Raw genomic sequence first — 17,337 nt, 5'->3', positions numbered from 1 at the left:
AATACATCCTCGCTGGGCCTGCTGACTGCAGCTCGTACCCAGGACATGGTAGCAGAAGCTCCTAGGAACACCACACGTACAGTAAGATGCCAAACAGATCTTCCACCCCAGCGCTGTCAGAACCCCAGGCAGGAAGGGCAGGTTTTTGAGGAAAACTAACCTCAGAAACCAGTGATCCCAATTTCAGGTTTATTTTCACATTGCATCAAGATGCCATCGTCTGTCAAAGTGAGCATGGCAGATTGTGTCAAAGAAAACTACCTTGTGCATCTCAATTTATTGGCTTTTGCCAGCACTCACCCCCTCTGCAGCTCCTCTGAAACAACACCCGAGTCCTCAATACTATTTGGACCCGTTTTGGGGACCAAGACACCACACCTCAAGCTCCAATCCTGCCAAGACTGGTGCCCTTAACTTGGTGCGCAATAAGTAGCCCGACTGACTTCACGGTGATGGACAGTTATATTTAACTGAATCGCGGCAGGCCGGGTGCTCGGCTCCTAACGAGTTTTACCCTGAGGAGTTTCCTAGCGGTGTCATCAAGCGGAACCCGGCGGCTTCCGGGGACTTCTGGCTGGAGGGACCACACTCAAGCCCCGCCCCTTTCCCGGGCCGGCGGAAACAGCACGCGAAGGGGGCGGGGCCTACGAGTTCGGCCCCGCCCCCTGCTCCGAGGTGCGCGCGCGCAGCGGCACTCACGTGGGGCCGGTCGAGGCGCGCGCGTCTCCGTCTCTTCCGGGGGGGCGGGGCCGAGAGCAGGTTGGGCTCCGCTGCGCGAGGAGGGCGGGGCCTCCCAGCCCCCAGGGGGAAGCCAGCACCCTGCCGTGGGGAGCGCCGCGCCGGGCGGGGCCCGGAGGAGGGGTAGGGGCAGGAGCTGGAGTGGCAGTTGCACCCCACAAGTGCCGGCCCTGCTCGGGGGAGGGCGCCGCTGCTTGCAGCCTGCAGCCTGCCAGGTCCTGGGCTGCGAATGGCGGCCACGTCTCGAGCCCCAGGCCTGAGGGAGCTGCATGCGCGCTTCGGGGGGAGGGGCTGGGGCAGCACAGGCCGGCTCCTGCGCCGCCCTTCGCCTGGACGCGCTGTCTGCCACGACCCAGAGGGTCCCCCAGCCCCCTCTACTCTCCGCACCAAACCCCGGGCAGGGATATTCAGGGGCGGGGCAGAAGGAGGCGGATGTGACGTGTACGTAGGTCAGCGGGGAGGAGGCGGGGCAGGCACCTGCCAAGCTGTGCCCACCCCACTCGTATGAGGGAGGTAGTGGCTGTAGAAAGGTTTTTTTTGGGGACAGTGTACCCGCTATAGATCCCGAGTGGATGGTAAAGACTCCCTGCAGTTCTGACCTAACCCCAAAAGGTGGGATTTTAGATTTTCTCCCTGTCTTCAGTGTCTCTATGCTACCTCTAGGCAGCTGGAGCATGCTGGCCGTTTTGGATCACATACTGAGATGCCAGCATCTCTACATGCATCGTATGGGGAGCACCTAGATGCCCAGCACAGAAGTCTAGATTTCTCTCAGGTTGTGCTGCCCGACTTTCAAGCACTTCTGTCTTTCACTGAGCCAAGTGCCAAACCACTTAGCAGTGGAATAATAGTACAGCTAGATTTTCAAAAAGATATCATGGTCTCAAAACTTACTTTAAAATCCCTTTGAACTGGCCACAGGTCCTCATCATCTTGGCACCTTCTCTGTATCCCTGATTGAAACCCTGCTGGAGTGCATGTTCTTTTCCAGCCTCAACTCCATCTCTGTAGCCTTCCTGTAAGGAAGGTGACAAGAAAGGAAGTTACTCGTGGAAATAATTACAACTCCCAAGTCAAGTATTTTACAAGCACTGTGAAAGCGCAAGCCTAGAGAAGCATTCAGTTTTTCAGAAGTTCGCTTTCTAATTTGACTAGATGTATGCAGTTCTTGCCAAGTAGAAAAGAGAGATTCCAGGAAAAGTTTTGGACTGTCATAGGAATGAGTCACAAAGCTGGTGGTGTTGATAGCATTTTGCCAGAATCAGAGACAGTGAGATCAGGAAACAGTGTTAGCATACTTCACATCTGCTTGTTTATGCTACAGTAGATTGATTAGAGACAGGCAAAATAGCAAAATTATTATATATTGGTTGCTATGGATAAGACCTGTCATTGATGTCAACAGCATGTTCTGCTTTAAAAAAAAATAGTAAAAGTTAGTCCTTGTCTCTCAATTGCCAGTGTTTAACACCTTCATGAAACAACATCTTTATGAATCAGCATTTTACCACACTTAACCCTTTACATGTTCAGTTTAGTATTCAAACTAATTGTCAATATACAACAGCCTTGTGAGAGATATGTCTGTTTAGAAAAAGAAGATGAGAGAGAGTGGGATGAAGTTATTTGCCGGGGGGTCCAGGGACCCTGCCCCAACTGTACCCACCCTCTGCTTATTTGAGGTAGGCTCATGGCTCTGGGTGGCAGTTTGCTCAGTAGCCTGTTGCTGCTGGTGCTGGTTTCTGTGGGGATGAAAGGAAGGGCTTGCCTGGTTTGATAGATGTGTGTGTGTCCGCGTGCGTGCGTGTGTGTGTGTGTGTGTGTGTGTGTGTGTCACACAAGGCGGATATTGTAAGAGGTCCAGGTGGCCAGTGGGCCTTTGTATGGGTGTGTGGGTGTGGTTTTTGTAACGGGCTAAGGTTTTCTTTGTGGAGTGATACTCGGAGTGTAGATATGTATAACCTCATATACATATAGACATATATTTTTACAAGAAACAATTCTGCAAACAGTTTAAGATTGCATATTATTCCAATTTATTTTGCTTTGTTAAATTATTGCAGATTTAGTTTTTGCTCTCTGTCAAGCCGGTTTGTACTATTCAGTTTATGTTGTTCTATTCAATGGATTCATATTCAGCTTTTGCTCTCTGTGCACATGAATCAGCTTTATTTGCTCTGTTAAATGGATTCATATTCAGTTTCTGCTCTCTCAAGTCAGTTCACATGAATCAGTTTATTTTGCTCTGTTATTTTGATTCATATTCAGCTCTTGCTCTCTCTGCACATGAATCAGCTTATTTTGCTCTGTTAAATGGATTCATATACAGCTTTTGCTGTCTCTCAAGCCACTTCACATGAATCAGTTTATTTTGCTATGTTAAATCATTTCTTATTCAGTTTTTCATTCTCTTAAACCAGTTCATATTTTTCAGGTTTTTACTTTATTAAAACTGTTCGTATTCTGTTTATTTTGATCTCTCTGCTTTGCATTCTTTGATTTAAACATTACATATTGCTCATTTTTGTGTGTGTTTTTTCTGTACTCCGATTGCCTTCTTGGAAATACTTACCCAGATTTACACGCACTTCAGATAATTCAGTTATTTCTGATTTTTTGCTTTCTGTTTGCCTGTTTACATTGTTTGTGCTGCCTTCAGTTTGTGTGAACTTCAGGAAATTTTACAGGTGGAAGGCATATCAATATATAACCATGGATAGTAAAAAACCAAAGTTTGGAAAGGCAAGGGTTTTACAGATGGAGATGACTTAAAGGATTCTTTCTTAAAATGTGCTGAGGATTTTGCAAATAAGAACGACACCATTGCTCATATTGATGACTGTTCAAAGGCAAATAGATGAAATGGCAGCTAATGTTAGCAAACAAGTGACTCAAGACCTCCATGCTTATGATGTGATGAGCCTTGCACTGGGTGAAAGCACAGACATAAATGATATCCCCCATCTTGCTATAATTGTTTGATATTTTGTCTCTGGGGAAGTTTTGGAAGAATTGTTTTCTTTGAGTGCTGTGCAAAGCACAACAAAGACCAGTGTTATACTTAATGTTGTCAAAGTTATTTTCACGCTGCAACAAATTGACCTGCACAAAGCGTTCTCTGTTACCACTGATGGCACACCTGTTATGATGGGTAAGGCAGCTGGATTTGTAAAGCTTCTGGAAACTTAGATTGGACAGCCTCTTATAAGTTTCTATTGTATTATTCATCAGGAGAGCCTGTGTGCTAAGATTTCATCTTCTGGTTTAAATGAAATCATGACAACGGTGTGAAAATGTCACTCCTTTTTGACACACACGGGATTCCGTGAACTTTTAAATGATGTGGATTCTGCATATGTAGATTTAGTGCTGCACAGGAATGTACACTGGTTGAGTCGAGGTAACGTGCTCAAGCGATTTGTTGCTTGTCTCGAATCCATCTAGTTGTTTCTTGAAAAAAGCGGTCAGCAATATGCAGACCTTACTGATGACAGGTGGCTAACAAAACTGATGTTTTTGACAGACATCACATCACATTTAAATGATTTGAATACTAGGTTACAAGGAACACAGAAAACCGTCCTTCAGCTGTCTGATGACTGGAAAGCTTTCTGTGATAAGTTGTCTGTTTTCAGATGAGATATCGAAACGTCTGCCTTCTGTTACTACCCCAGTCTGAAAATCCGAGCAGCATGAATTGAATAATAGGAATATATGCAACTACATAGGACAGCTGGAAGATGAGTACACCAGACATTTCCAAGACTTTTGTAACAGAGGACCCATGTTTTCATTTCTTGTGAACCTGGACAGTACTAGGGAAAGTGATATCAAACTGCGGTACTTTCAGTGGATGAACACTGAAGGATTTGAATTGGAACTCCTTGACTTTCAGAGTTCATGCATCTAGGTACTGAAGTTCACATCACTGCAAGGTGAATTTGCGAATGAAAGGGACTGGTAACTCAAGATTACATTATGTTGGTCTTCCCTTCCTGAAAAGTATGCATGCGTAAATAAGTAGCTTTTGCCTTGCTGCCTGTCTTTGGATCTACTTATCGCCGTGAACAAGTGTTTTCACATATGAAAACCATAGTTGATCCTATGAGAAACTGTCTGATGACTGACCATTCAGTTCATATTTGTGTCTAACAACCAGCTACCAGCCTAACATCACCAAACTCAGCTGTCAGAAGCAGGGCCAAGGCAGCCACTGAGAAAAGGTTTTTATTTGAGAGCATTTTTACTTGTTTATGGCAGTGACTACAGAGCATCTTTTTTAAGGAACTAAGTAAATGTATCCTTAAAGAACCAATATTTTCCATGGCAACATCTCTTTGGAGGGTATGGGCGTGGTGTAGGGGTGCCACGTGAAGATCCAGGATGTGATCTTCCAAGCCTCACTGTAAAGGCCAAGTTCAATCAGGTACCAACCCCTGTCTCTCTATTCTACCCACCGTTTAAGGCCAAGCTATAGTGGGTGGAGGAAGAGAAGATAGGAGTAGTGTTGGTAGGAGTGGGGTAGGAGCCTGTGACCCCCTGCCACAATATCACCAGGTTTCTCTTTTCTCCCTCCTTTGTTTTTCTTCCTCTCTTTTCTTTCCCCCCTCTTTTTTCTTCCTCTCTCTCTTTTTCGCTGTCATCACAATATGTTTAAAAAAAGAATACACAACAAAGGTCGTATATGAAGTTTTATATATTGTCACCAGGTATAGAATTTTTAGAAAGCCTAGCACTTACTGTAAAAAAACAACAACAACAACAAACAACATCTATGATGATATGTGGACAAGCTTGAGAGAGTCCAAAGAAGAGCCATCTGTATGATCAGAGTCTTAAATAGCAAGCCATATGAGGAAAGGCCATATTTGGGACTCTTCAGCCTGAGGGAAAGAAGGCTGAGAGGGCATCTGGTAGCAGTTTCCCACTACATTAGGAGAGTACATCAAGGGCTCAGTGAGCAACTGTTCACCAGGGCACCCGAGGGGAAAATCAGGAATGATGGCCACAAACTCCTGGAAGTTCAATTCAGACTCAACATTAGGAAAAACTTCTTCATAGTAAGGGTGTCCAGACTGTGGTATAAGCTCCCTCCAGTGGTGGTGCAATCACCTATTTTGGAAATCTTCAAGAGGGCACTAGACATAGTCACCTTCCTGGGGTCACTTGACCCCCAGTTATCTGTCCTGCTTGGTGCAGGGGGCTGGACCCGATGATTTTCCGAGGTCCCCTCTGACCTTACAATCTATGAATCTATGATTAATTATATTAATATTCAGTGTGTCCTGCCATGTTCCCCCCACCCTGGTTTTGTTTTCCTGGCATGCCGGCACTCCAGTACCTTACAACGTAGATAGTGAAGGTTTTTTTGACACTCTAGCCAAAAAAGTTGCCTACTCCTGCTCTGTGGACTGGATCCAGCCTACAAGCCATAGGTTGCTGGCCTCTAATATAGATCACCAATGCAAGTCACTTACTCCTTTTGTGCCTTAGCAAATGTATAAAATTAGTAGCAGCTCACTGGGGTATTGTCAGACTTTTAGTGATTGTAAAGCATACTTTGGTTATAGAATGGAAAGTGCTAAATAAATACGGTAGGAGTTCCAGTTAGGCTAGGCTGTAGTTATGCTATGCTGTAGTAAGCTATGGTGCCAAAAAAGAGAATGGGAGAAAGGGGCCTCATGACCACTGGATGACCTGACAAAAAAGAAGAAAAACAAAACACATTAATGAGCAAAAAATTCAGAAAAGTGTGTATGAAGACAGCAGCTGAACAACTCTAGGATGAATGTAAAAAGTAAGAACACTAATGAGACAGAGACAACAAGAGATAAAGTATAGGTATGTAAACTTTGCAAACAAAACAAGTAAAGATTAACATCTCGAGGAATACTGAATACTTTGTGCAATTAAACCACCTCTATTAAATGACTTCCTCTCTTAAATGACTTGTTTCTGCCTATCCCTTTGGTACATTACAATTAGGTTTTATACAGCATCTCAGTGGGAAAAGGTAGGGGGAACAAGACAGGGAAAGTGGGATGAAAACATGGTAATGGGAAAAAAGACACAGATTCAGTAATTTCATGACCAAATAGAAAGGAGTCAGAAAGGACTTTGGCTGATGTATTCATACTCCACAGGCCAGTGATTCTCAACCAGGGTGCTGTGAAATCCTTCTAAGGCTGCCATATGGTGCTATGCCGTATTAGCATTGTTAGGTATGCAAATGCTATGGCTATGCTACATGATTCACAAGATCATCTTAAGAGATTTCAGATAGGAATCCATAGTATTAAAAACAGGCTGACCCATCGTGGGCTTTTTGAGCTCTTTGCAACAGAAGAATTGCTCCAGTATTTTTTTGGTAGTCAAAACATGAGTGAAAGCCAGACACGCTTTGAGTCTAACAAGACTGTGAACCAATGCCACAGACCTCTGGATTTACAATAGTCCTCCAGATCAGGGGTGTCAAACTCATCTGGTCTGGATGAGTGATGGCAGGATGAGTGATGCAGGACCAGTCCACTGCATGCGGTGCTTGCTCTGGCCAGTCCAGGATTGTACTAAACGTGGCACTTGTACAGGTTTGGTTTGGGAAGCATGCTGCACATAGTGCCCACTCCAGCTGGTCCAGGACCCATGCTGCATGCATTGCCAGTCCTGGACTGGCTGGAGCAGGCATGCAACCTGGACAGGTTGGGGTGGGGGAGCACAATCAAATGAACATCTCTAAACACAAAAGGGGTGGGGGGGTTGTTAGGCCTCCTCAGACAACCTTGAACCTGCTTAATAGTAAATAGATAGCAGGCAAAAGGGTTTAATACCTGCAGGCTGACCTACCGCCTGGCCTACATCTGAAGGCTTTGAGTTCAAGTTAGCAGACACCAACAGGTTAAGTTCCAAAAACTCTATTAAGTTGTTATACAAACCATAAAAAAACCCACAAGATGTTACAACTGGTGAACAGGCTGAATACACTATACACAAGCAATGAACCACAATGGACAACTATATACAGCACTATATACACAATTCCAGCACTGGAAGCTAGTATACCACAGCCACAGACCCTGTCACCATGAGGCTCTGACACAGGGGTGGGCAATTATTTTGGGCGGAGGGCCGCTTACCCAGTTTTGGCAAGCTGTCGAGGGCTGCATAGGTAGCCCCACTCCTTGACAGGTGCCCCGCCCCCTGGTCACCACCTTGGGACCAATGTCCCAATGCCTTGGGACCAATGTCTCAGGGCCAGCACAGTGGGGCCCAGAGCAAGGCACAGGCTAGCAGGGGGTCTGTGAAGTTGGGCTGGGTTGCACCAGCAGGGAGAGGGGGGGAGCTGGCTCAGCTCCATAGAGCCCCTGCTGAGTGGGACCCTGTACTCCTGCCGCCCTGCTCCGGGCCCCACCGACACTGGCCCTGGGACACTGGTGTGGGCCCCATGCACCCACTCACTGCCAGTGCCCCCCACCCCATGGTACAGGTGGGGGGCAGCGTGCAGCCCTGACACTCTGCTCCCTGGCAGGGAAGGAGCTGGTGCTGAGTGTGGGAAAAACTGGCCTGTCCTCCGCCCTGTGGCCGGTGCTTCCTGCTGCAGCCGCTCACAGCCTGCATGGGGCTGTCCTGAGCAGGGACAGGCAGCCCCACACAGGCTGCAAGCGGCTGCAGCATGGGGCGCTGGCCATGGGGCGGGGGAGGGGCAGCTTTTCCCGCACTCAGTACCAGCTTGTAACTTGCAGCCACTGCCAGCCTGGGCCCTGCGCTGGCTCCAGGCTTGCCCATCAGGGCTATGCCTTGGTGACAGCAGCTGCAGCCCCCCTGCTTGTCATGCTGGGCAGTGTTTGCCACCACCGCCTCTGGGCTGCACAGTGTGTGAGCTCCGGGAGGGCACCAGCAGCAAACACTGCCTGGCATAGCAAGCGGAGGGGCTGCAGCTGCTGACACTGTGGCACAGCCCTGATGGGCATGGGGCCCAGGCTGGCAGTGGGGGCGGGTTACAAGCTGGTGCTGAGTGCGGGGGGAAAAGTGGCCCCTCACCTGCCCCATGGTCGGCGCCCTGCAGTACAACTGCTTGCAGCCTGAGTGGTGGCTGCCTGTGCCTGCTCAGGGCAGCCCCATGTGGGCTGTGAGTGGCTGCAGCAGGGAGTGCCGGCCAGCTTTTCCTCGGGCTCGTTCTCTGTCCAGGGTCCTCCCCTGTCCTTCCCAGCCCCCTTTACCTGAAGTTCTGGCCTGGTGCATTCACATAGTCCCAGGCCAGAAGCCCCTGCTGGAGCTTCCAGCTGAAGGGGCAGGGCTGGGCAAGCCCTGCTGTTGAGGGAGCCTGCCAGGCTTCCCCTGGGTCCTATTGCCTGTGGTTTCTGTCATTTTTGACAGGAACCAAGGACAAATCAATATTAATTTTCTAAATTCTTTAGGGGCCCCGTGGGCTGGATAGAATGACCTTGTGGGCTGGATTTGGCCTGTGGGCCATATTTTGCCCACCCCTGCTCTGACAGCTCTCACTGACAGAACAGGCCTGAGATCCAGGGAGGGTTATATGTGACCCTTCCTCAATGATGTGGGGCAGTGGAGACTCTGGACCTTGGTGTTCTAGGCAAAGTATTCCAGAGCATCCAGATGCACTCTCACTATGCACTCATTGTAACAATCTTGCAGGAGGCACTCCTACTTTGGGAGGCACTCACAGCAGAGGGCACTCCCACTGCAACTCAATGATGCGCATACAACACAGATCCAAGCAAGAGACTATGACCCACACACCACATGTGTCTGTTGCACACATCACAGCATGCACACACACTGTAGCACAGGACTCCTATTTAGAAATGCAAAACTCAAGAACTTTTGGTTCAGAGATGATACCTTCTATTAGACCAACTGAGAAGTTGCAAAATAATTTATCTTTTTCTGCAAGTTTTCAGGTGCGCACACCCTTCCTCAGACTCAGGGAAAATTAAAGATGGTAAAAATTCCCCATAGGTAAAAAAATAAACTTCATTTTTGCACAGAGGAAGCTGAAGGTAGAAGTCTGTTCCTCTGGGTCCTCTGGGTCCATGAGAGTGTCTTTGTGAGTTGCTCTTTGATGCGCAGATAAGGCAGGATTCCTTCCCTACTGGTGTCAGATGGCAGGCAGGCAGGGAGGTGTAGAGGAAGGCTGTGTGTGCTGGAAAGCTTGCAGAAAAAGATAATTTCTTTGTGATTTGTTTGTTGGTCTAATAAAAGGTATCATCTCTGAACCAAGAGTTCTAGAGTTTTGCATTTCTTTTGTCTCAGAGCAACACGGCTACCAAATACATCCCCAGTGCCCTCCTATTTATATAGTCTGTTTGTCAGTCATCACTCTTCCTGCCAGTGATGTTGTGAGCCAATCAAAGCCTTATGCACACGACACTCATCTACTTTTCACACGTCTCTCCTTTGCACTCAGCACTCATAGTTTCATAGTTTCATAGTTTCTAGGGTCGGAAGGGACCTGAGTAGATCATCTAATCCGACCCCCTGCCATGGCAGGAAAGATTATTGGGGTCAAACAACCCCAGCAAGGTGTTCATCTAACCTCTTCTTAAAGACCCCCAGGGTAGGAGCCAGCACAACTTCTCTTGGAAGTTGGTTCCAGATCCTAGCTGCCTGACCGTGATGTAGTGCCTCCTGATATCTAGCCTAAATCTACCCTCTGCCAGCTTGTGACCGTTATTCCTGGTCACTCCTGGAAGTGCTCGGGGGAACAGGGACTTCCCCAGTGCCTGCTGATCCCCCCTGACTAGGTTGTAACAGGCCCCCTGAAGTATTTGTAGTAACATGGCAAGAATCGGCAGTAAGGCAGGCTGTGCCACTTTGTCCCATTTCTAGGGGTCTGACCTCCCTGTGGGTTTCTAGTTACAGCCCATTAGAGGCTACCTGAGAGTCCAGGGTCCTCAGCTTGACCCACAGGGGCTGTGGGATGACTCACTTTGCCCTGGAACTGTCCCTGTGGAACATAGGGATGCTGTGGAGGCAACACAGATACTTGTCAGTCCAAAAAGCAATGACTGTTGTTTTATTAAAGTCTAGGGACAAAGTATTTGAATATCCATTGACTGCTGCTATTTATATGTGCTCAGAATGGGACGAGGAGATTACTTGGTACCCTGAGTTCTATCTGTGAGAGTCACAGGGCCCCAAATCTATGCAGGAAAAGCTAGTTTGCCAACCACAGATACAAAGCATCCTAATGATACTGGTTACAAAGCGGGAATGAATGCTGCTACTTGCCAGCTTGCACAACAGCAGAGAACCAGGTATAAAACCCTGTGGTGTTTCTGACACCACACTGTAATCAGAAACAGAATGGGAAGGGATCTTGGGAGACCATCTGTCTGAACTCCTCCTCAGATCAGCATCATTGCTATCTGAGCCATGCCGCAGAAGTGTCTGTCTAGCCTACTTCAAACAAAGCTATACAAACTCTTGCGCTACTACCAGGCACAATACCTGAAAACATCAGGAACACCCTACCTTGCCACAGGTAAAGTGAGGGGATGAGGGCACAGTCAATGTCCTGCCACTGCAAAGACAGGAAATAGTTTGTTAAAATACATTTGAGAGATTCAAGAAGGAGGACCATGCTCTCTACTACAGAGGAAGGCAAACACTAGCACAGTCCATGCCAGTCTTCTGGCCAGGAACATCTAGATTTAAGCTCCAGTAGGAGCATACTCCAGTCAAAACCCCCAGTCTGGGTTGCAGCTATCAGCCAATATTTCCTCCCCCTTGACACCTGTAGCAGTAGACAGAGAAAAAAAATCAGCCCCACGCGGCAAGCAACAAAGACCAGAAGCGTGGGAAAACCGAGCACCCTCTACTCTGCACCGCAACCTGCACGCTGCACTGCAACAAACACATGTCCATATTTTACACACCCTAAACAAATCCACATTTCACACCCCTTAACTGGAGAGCCAGAACTCCCTTTTTTGTCATCTTATCCCCTGCATTCTCTTGGGCTCCCAACTATTTCTCTTTTCAGCACAATTTAGATATTGTTGCTCAATCACGACTAATATTTATCCAACCTCTTCTTGAAAACTGCTAAAGCAAAGGTTCCCAAACTTTTTCTTACTGCACCACCTTCCAGATTTACCAGCTGTCCACATACTCCTACCAGCATATGGTTTATATTTTAACCCCTTAAATGCCAACTATTATAAAATGAAAATTAAATCCACCATTACACAATTTCACCCACGTACCCCCCAGAGATGTCTTGTGTACTCCCAGGGGTATGCGTACCACATTTTGGTAACCCCTGCTCTACAAGAAAGAAGATTTCCACAGCTTTCTTAGGCAGTCTGTTCCATTGCCTCACTGTTCAAACAATGAAGTATTTCCTGATATCTACTCTAAACCTACTTTCCTGCAGTTTCAAGCCATTGCCATGCTTCCTTCACCACAATGGAGAAAAGGTATTCTCCCTCTTTGTGGCATCTCACAACATCACATAACAAAGATGATGCTTCAAATGCTATAAAATAACTTGAAGATATTTGTAAAATAAATAAATAAGAGATGATCCTACTAAGCCCATATGAAATAGCTTCCTGAAGGAAATAATGGATTTGTGACCTGTAGTCTGTTTCAGGCTTATGGTTTTTTTGTTCCTTCTATTTGCATACTTAGCCCACTTTCCTCTGTGAGCTGTAGGAGAAAGAAGTGCTTGATCAACTCAAATATTTGATTTTTCACAGAACCATGCAAAGTCATTTGCTAACACTTACTCAGTAAAGGAACATGTTACAATAGATTTCTACCTGCTAGAACCAGTGTCATAGCAAAGGAGCAGGGGAACAGGGTGACTCCCCTGGGCACCAAAGCAAAGAGGCACCAACAGGCACTGCCCAGTTGGGGCAGGGTGCAGGACGGAGTCACAAGTGACTCATGGGGCGGGGAGGGGGAAGCATGAGGATGGCGGGAGGGCAGCTTCTGCCACTGCATGAAGTTCTGGGCCAGCATGGGGGGACGTGTGCCCCCTGGATCTGTGTGTGGGGAGAGGGTGGGCTGCTGCTGCGGGCTTTGCTTTGGGTGCCAAACTTCCTTGCCATGGTACTGGCTAGAACACCTGTGTACAGTAGTAAGTTCTCCTATTAACACAATGAAAATGGCAAAAAGTTACTGTCAATAATTTCTATAAATATAACCAAGGGTCAGTCCATCATATCAAATATTCCGTTTTTTTCAGCACGATGCTTCAGTTTGCAGTTCACATTGCTTCCATTAACATCAGTAACTATGATGCTCTCTTCCAGTTCTTATAATGTCTTAGTGTTCCCAGTCAATGCTATGAAACAGGAGAAAAGCTAATTAGTCTGGGCTCCCTTTTTCCGAAGGAAATATAAGCAGTCTCATGAGATCAGTTGTATGAATAAAAGGTACGGGCTCAGGCTGTAAGTGGTAAAAGCAGGCAATGACTGAACTTTTTTGCCCAGCATAGAAACCCCTCAGGATTTTGGGCTGCTTTGGAGCCTGATGTGACTCCTAACATAAATTAGTGTAGCCAGGGGCTGCCTATGGGATGATTCACTGTTGAGGATAACCAAGGCTCTCACTATGAAAACTACAGCAAGCCAGTATTGCTGTTGACATACCACTTGCGTGAGGGTTTACAAAGGGGACAGAGTCAAAGGGATTTTCTCCTCTCACTTTTGTAACAGTGCTTAAAAATTAGGTGGGGAACAGGATCTGTGGGTACGATGCTTGAGTTAATTGTAGAAACATTGATCTCCACGGTGAATGACAATAAAACCCAATGAATATATAGCTCCTACTGTGCTGTGAGAAATATGAAGAATATGCAGATTTAACATATTAAATTACTGTTTAATAGCACACAACACCGTTGCCCAACAATTTAGGACACAATTGGCTGGTCTACATGAGATGCTACATCGCCATAGCAATGTGCTACGGCGATGTAGCGTTGGTGGGCACAAGCCATGACACTGCAGCTACATTGCTGTAGCACTGTGCTTCCTTGCTATAGCGTGTCACTGCGGCAGTGTTGCTACATAGAACCATGTGCCGCTCTTACTGTGCTGTCATTTAGTCCTTCCTAGGGGCATGTGTAGATGCTCCTGATACCCCATAGGTTTGTCCGTATGGCACAGTAAAGTACCACGCAGAGCTAGTTCTAAAGGAGCTTGTTCTAGTCCTGGAAGCAGTAACTCAGCATATGTGGCACACCTCTGAGGTAATTACCTCTGCTGAGAACTAGGCCATATCCTCCCAAGCAAAGCACCATTCTAATGTGGTTACATAGCTTCTAGCTTGGAAATTAGTGCATGCAAGGCTATGGAGGTATGTTTGAGTATGGTGCTGCCTTGCACCACATAGCCATGTCCAAATTGACCCTATGAGAACCATAATGCAGCTTGTATGCCCCTCCTCTATTTTTTTGAATATCCCCAGATGATCAAAAGAATGCTACATTAGTTTTTCTCCCCTGTTAGAGTTAAAAAAAGCTCACATCCATCACTAACTCACCATGCATCCAGTCCATATATAAAGGTAAGGGGGATTATTTTCTCTCTTCCATCTCCCCATATGAGGTAGTGACATTTGGCATTATATTTTAAACACAGAAGCAGGAACATCTGATCATTTTTTTTCTTGCAGAATCATTACTACTTTAGTCCCTGGCAAAAGTGGAACCCTTTATTAAATATTCCATAGACTACAGATGCCTTGGCTTTTGTTGAGTTCTAAGTGGAAATTGTTAAGCAAGAAAATAAAATATTCCTTTTTTCCCTTTGTCCTGTTTTCCCATGGCTGGTTTTGAGCCTCCCTAGGGAAGCCAGACTCCCAACTTAAAACACTCTACTTTGAACTATTGTGTACTAAGTAGAGCAGCAGACAGTTATTAATACTTGGTTTGCCTCACTCACTGAATCTCCTTGTTTTGCCCCTAAAAGAAGTGGGTTTGGTGTTATTCATATTCATTCTGCAACTTTAAAAACTCCTGCCTAATATTCCAAAGTGCCTGAAGTGGTGAAAACAGAAAGCTTCTCACAATGAACTTTGTTCAACATGAAATCACATGCATGACTAGGAAAATAATACTCAATAGAACAACATACACATTGCAACATGATAAATAATGTTACTGTTGCTTACTTTTAGCTACTCTGCATCTAATGTATGTGGAAATCTTTCATTATTCCTCAAGTGCTTAAAACTCCAAGACAACCACAAGTCTATGGTTTATAGCTCCAGACTTAGTTTGGAACCATTGTCTGTCGCTTTAGTTACGTTGGTTGATGTGGAGCTGCTTTGCTTTGTTTCCAGAACACTGGTAATTGATCTGGAGGTGCAAATTATTATTGCAAATTTAATTGATTGGTGGAAAAAGCTTTAGTCCAGCAATAAATTTCCCTGAAGTCTTGCACCTCTATTCAAATCATGATGATTGCATCACGCCACACTTGCTGTATTTCACAGGAATAAAAATGGTAGCATTTTCTCTTTGGCTTCGAAGCAGATACATTTAGAATCATAGAAAGTTAGGGTTGGAAGGGGCCTCTGGAGGTCATTTAGTCCAACTCCCTGCTCAAAGCAGGACCAGCCCCAACTAGATCATCCCACCCAAAGCTTTGTATAGCCAGGTTTTGAAAACCCCCAAAGATGGCGCTTCCACCACCTCTTTGGGTAACTTGTTCCAGTGTTTTACTACCCTCCTAGCAATAAAATTCTTACTAATATCTAACCTAAACTTCCCTTTCTGCAACTTGAGACTATTGGTCCTTGTTCTGTCATCTGCCACCACTGAGAACAGTTTAACTCCATCTTCTTTCAAACCCCGCTTCAGGTAACTGAAGGCTGCTATTAAATCCCCTCTCAGTCTCCTTTTATCTAGACTAAATAAGCCCAGTTCCCTCAGTCTTTCCTTATAAGTCATGTCCCTCATCCCCCTCACCATTTTTGTCACCCTCCACTAGACTCTGTCCTATCTGTCCACATCCTTTTTGTAGTGGGGGGCCCAGAACTGAATACAGTACTCTAGATGTGGCCTCACCAGTGCTGAATAGAGGGGAATAATCACTTTCCTTGACCTACTGGCAACAGACCTACCAATGCAGCCCAGTATGTCATTAGCCTTCTTGGAAACTAGGGTACATTATATAGGGTACTCATATTCAGCTTATTGCCCACTAACCCCCAAGTCCTTTTCTGCAGAGCTGCTGCCCAGCCAGTCAGCCCCCAGGGTGTACTGGTGCATGGGGTTGTTCCATCCTAAGTGTAGGGATCTGCACTTGTCCTTGTTGAACCTCAGGAGATTCCTTTTGGCCCAATCCTGCAATTTGTCCAGGTCACTCTGAATCCTAGCCCTACCCTCCAATGTATCTACTACTCCCAGCTTAGTGTCATCTGCAAGCTTGCTGAGGGTGCACTCTATGCCATCTCCCAGGTCACTGATGAAGACATTGGACAAAGCCAACCCTGGTGGACAAAACTGGCTCCAGGACTGACCCCTGGGGGACTCCACTTGATACCAGCTGCCAACTAGACATCGAGCCATTGATTACTACTGTCTGAGCCTGATGCTTCAGCCAGTTTTCTATACATCTTACAGTCAAGTCATCCAGTTCATGCTGCCTTAGCTTGTCTGCGAGAATGTTGTGGGAGACCGTATCAAAAGCCTTGCTGAAATCAAGGTACACCACATCCACTGGTCTCCCCACATCCACAAAGCCAATCATCTCATCATGGAAGGCAATCAGGTTGATCAGGCATGACTTGCCCTTGCTGAATCCATATTGACTGTTTCTAATCACCTTTTTCTCCTCAAGTGTTTAGAAATGGATTCCTTGAGGATCTGCTCCATGATTTTTCCAGGAACTGAGGTGAGGCTGATTGGTCCGTAGTTCCCTGGATCCTCTTTTTTCCCTTTCTTAAATATGGGCACTATATTTGTGCTTTTCCAATCATCTGGGACCTCTCCTGATTGCCATGAGTTTTCACAATGATGGCCAATGACTCTGCAGTCACATCAGCCAACTCCCTCAGCACCCTCGGGTGCATCCTATCCAGCCCCATGGACTTGTGCACATCCAGCCTTTCTAAGTAGTCCTTAATCTGTTCTTTCACCACTGGGGGCTGCTCAACTCTTCTCCAAACTGTGCTGCCTGGTGCAATAGTCTGGGAGATGCCCTTACTTGTGAAGATGGAGGCAAAAAAGGCATGGAGCCTTTTCTGCATCCACTGTCAGAATGTTGCCTCCCCCATTCAGTAAGGTACTTACACTTTCCCTGATCCTCCTCTTGCTACTGACCTACTTGTAGAAACCCTTTTTTTAACCTTCACATCCCTTGCTAGCTGCAACTCCAATTGAACTTTAGCCTTCCTGACTTCATTCCTGCATGTCCGAGCAATCTCTCTCATTCCTTGTATAAATCCAAGGCCCAAACCTACCTTTCTCTGCTTATCCAAAACTTTTGCTGCCTGCAGAGAGGTCTTAGTCATGTGTCACGAAGCTATGCTTCACCTGATCTTTTAAATCAGGGATGATAAACTCATCTACCCCATGAAGTGCAGGGCTGGTCTGTGCCAGTGCTGCATTCTGGATCCAGT

The 17,337-nt window shown here is 46.3% G+C and overlaps 2 long non-coding RNA genes across 3 annotated transcripts in view; both read left to right on the top strand.

Annotated features, from left to right (window-relative positions):
- Window positions 1-1,243: 1,243 nt before the first annotated feature.
- Window positions 1,244-17,337, top strand: part of LOC109312761 — a 42,961-nt gene continuing 26,867 nt past the window's right edge. For both annotated transcript variants that reach the window (XR_002101898.1, XR_002101897.1), the window contains exon 1: window positions 1,244-1,350. This is a non-coding gene — a long non-coding RNA (uncharacterized LOC109312761). The remainder of the gene's footprint in view (window positions 1,351-17,337) is intronic.
- LOC109312756 lies at window positions 1,668-16,966 on the top strand. Its single transcript, XR_002101896.1, has 3 exons — window positions 1,668-1,756; window positions 10,091-10,094; window positions 16,954-16,966. It is a non-coding gene; the product is annotated as an uncharacterized LOC109312756 (long non-coding RNA).

This window comes from Crocodylus porosus, unplaced genomic scaffold, assembly GCF_001723895.1.
Source record: "Crocodylus porosus isolate Cpor-Errol unplaced genomic scaffold, CroPor_comp1, whole genome shotgun sequence".
Taxonomy (NCBI): Eukaryota; Metazoa; Chordata; order Crocodylia; family Crocodylidae; genus Crocodylus; species Crocodylus porosus.
This window is presented reverse-complemented; position numbering and strand designations above follow the sequence as displayed.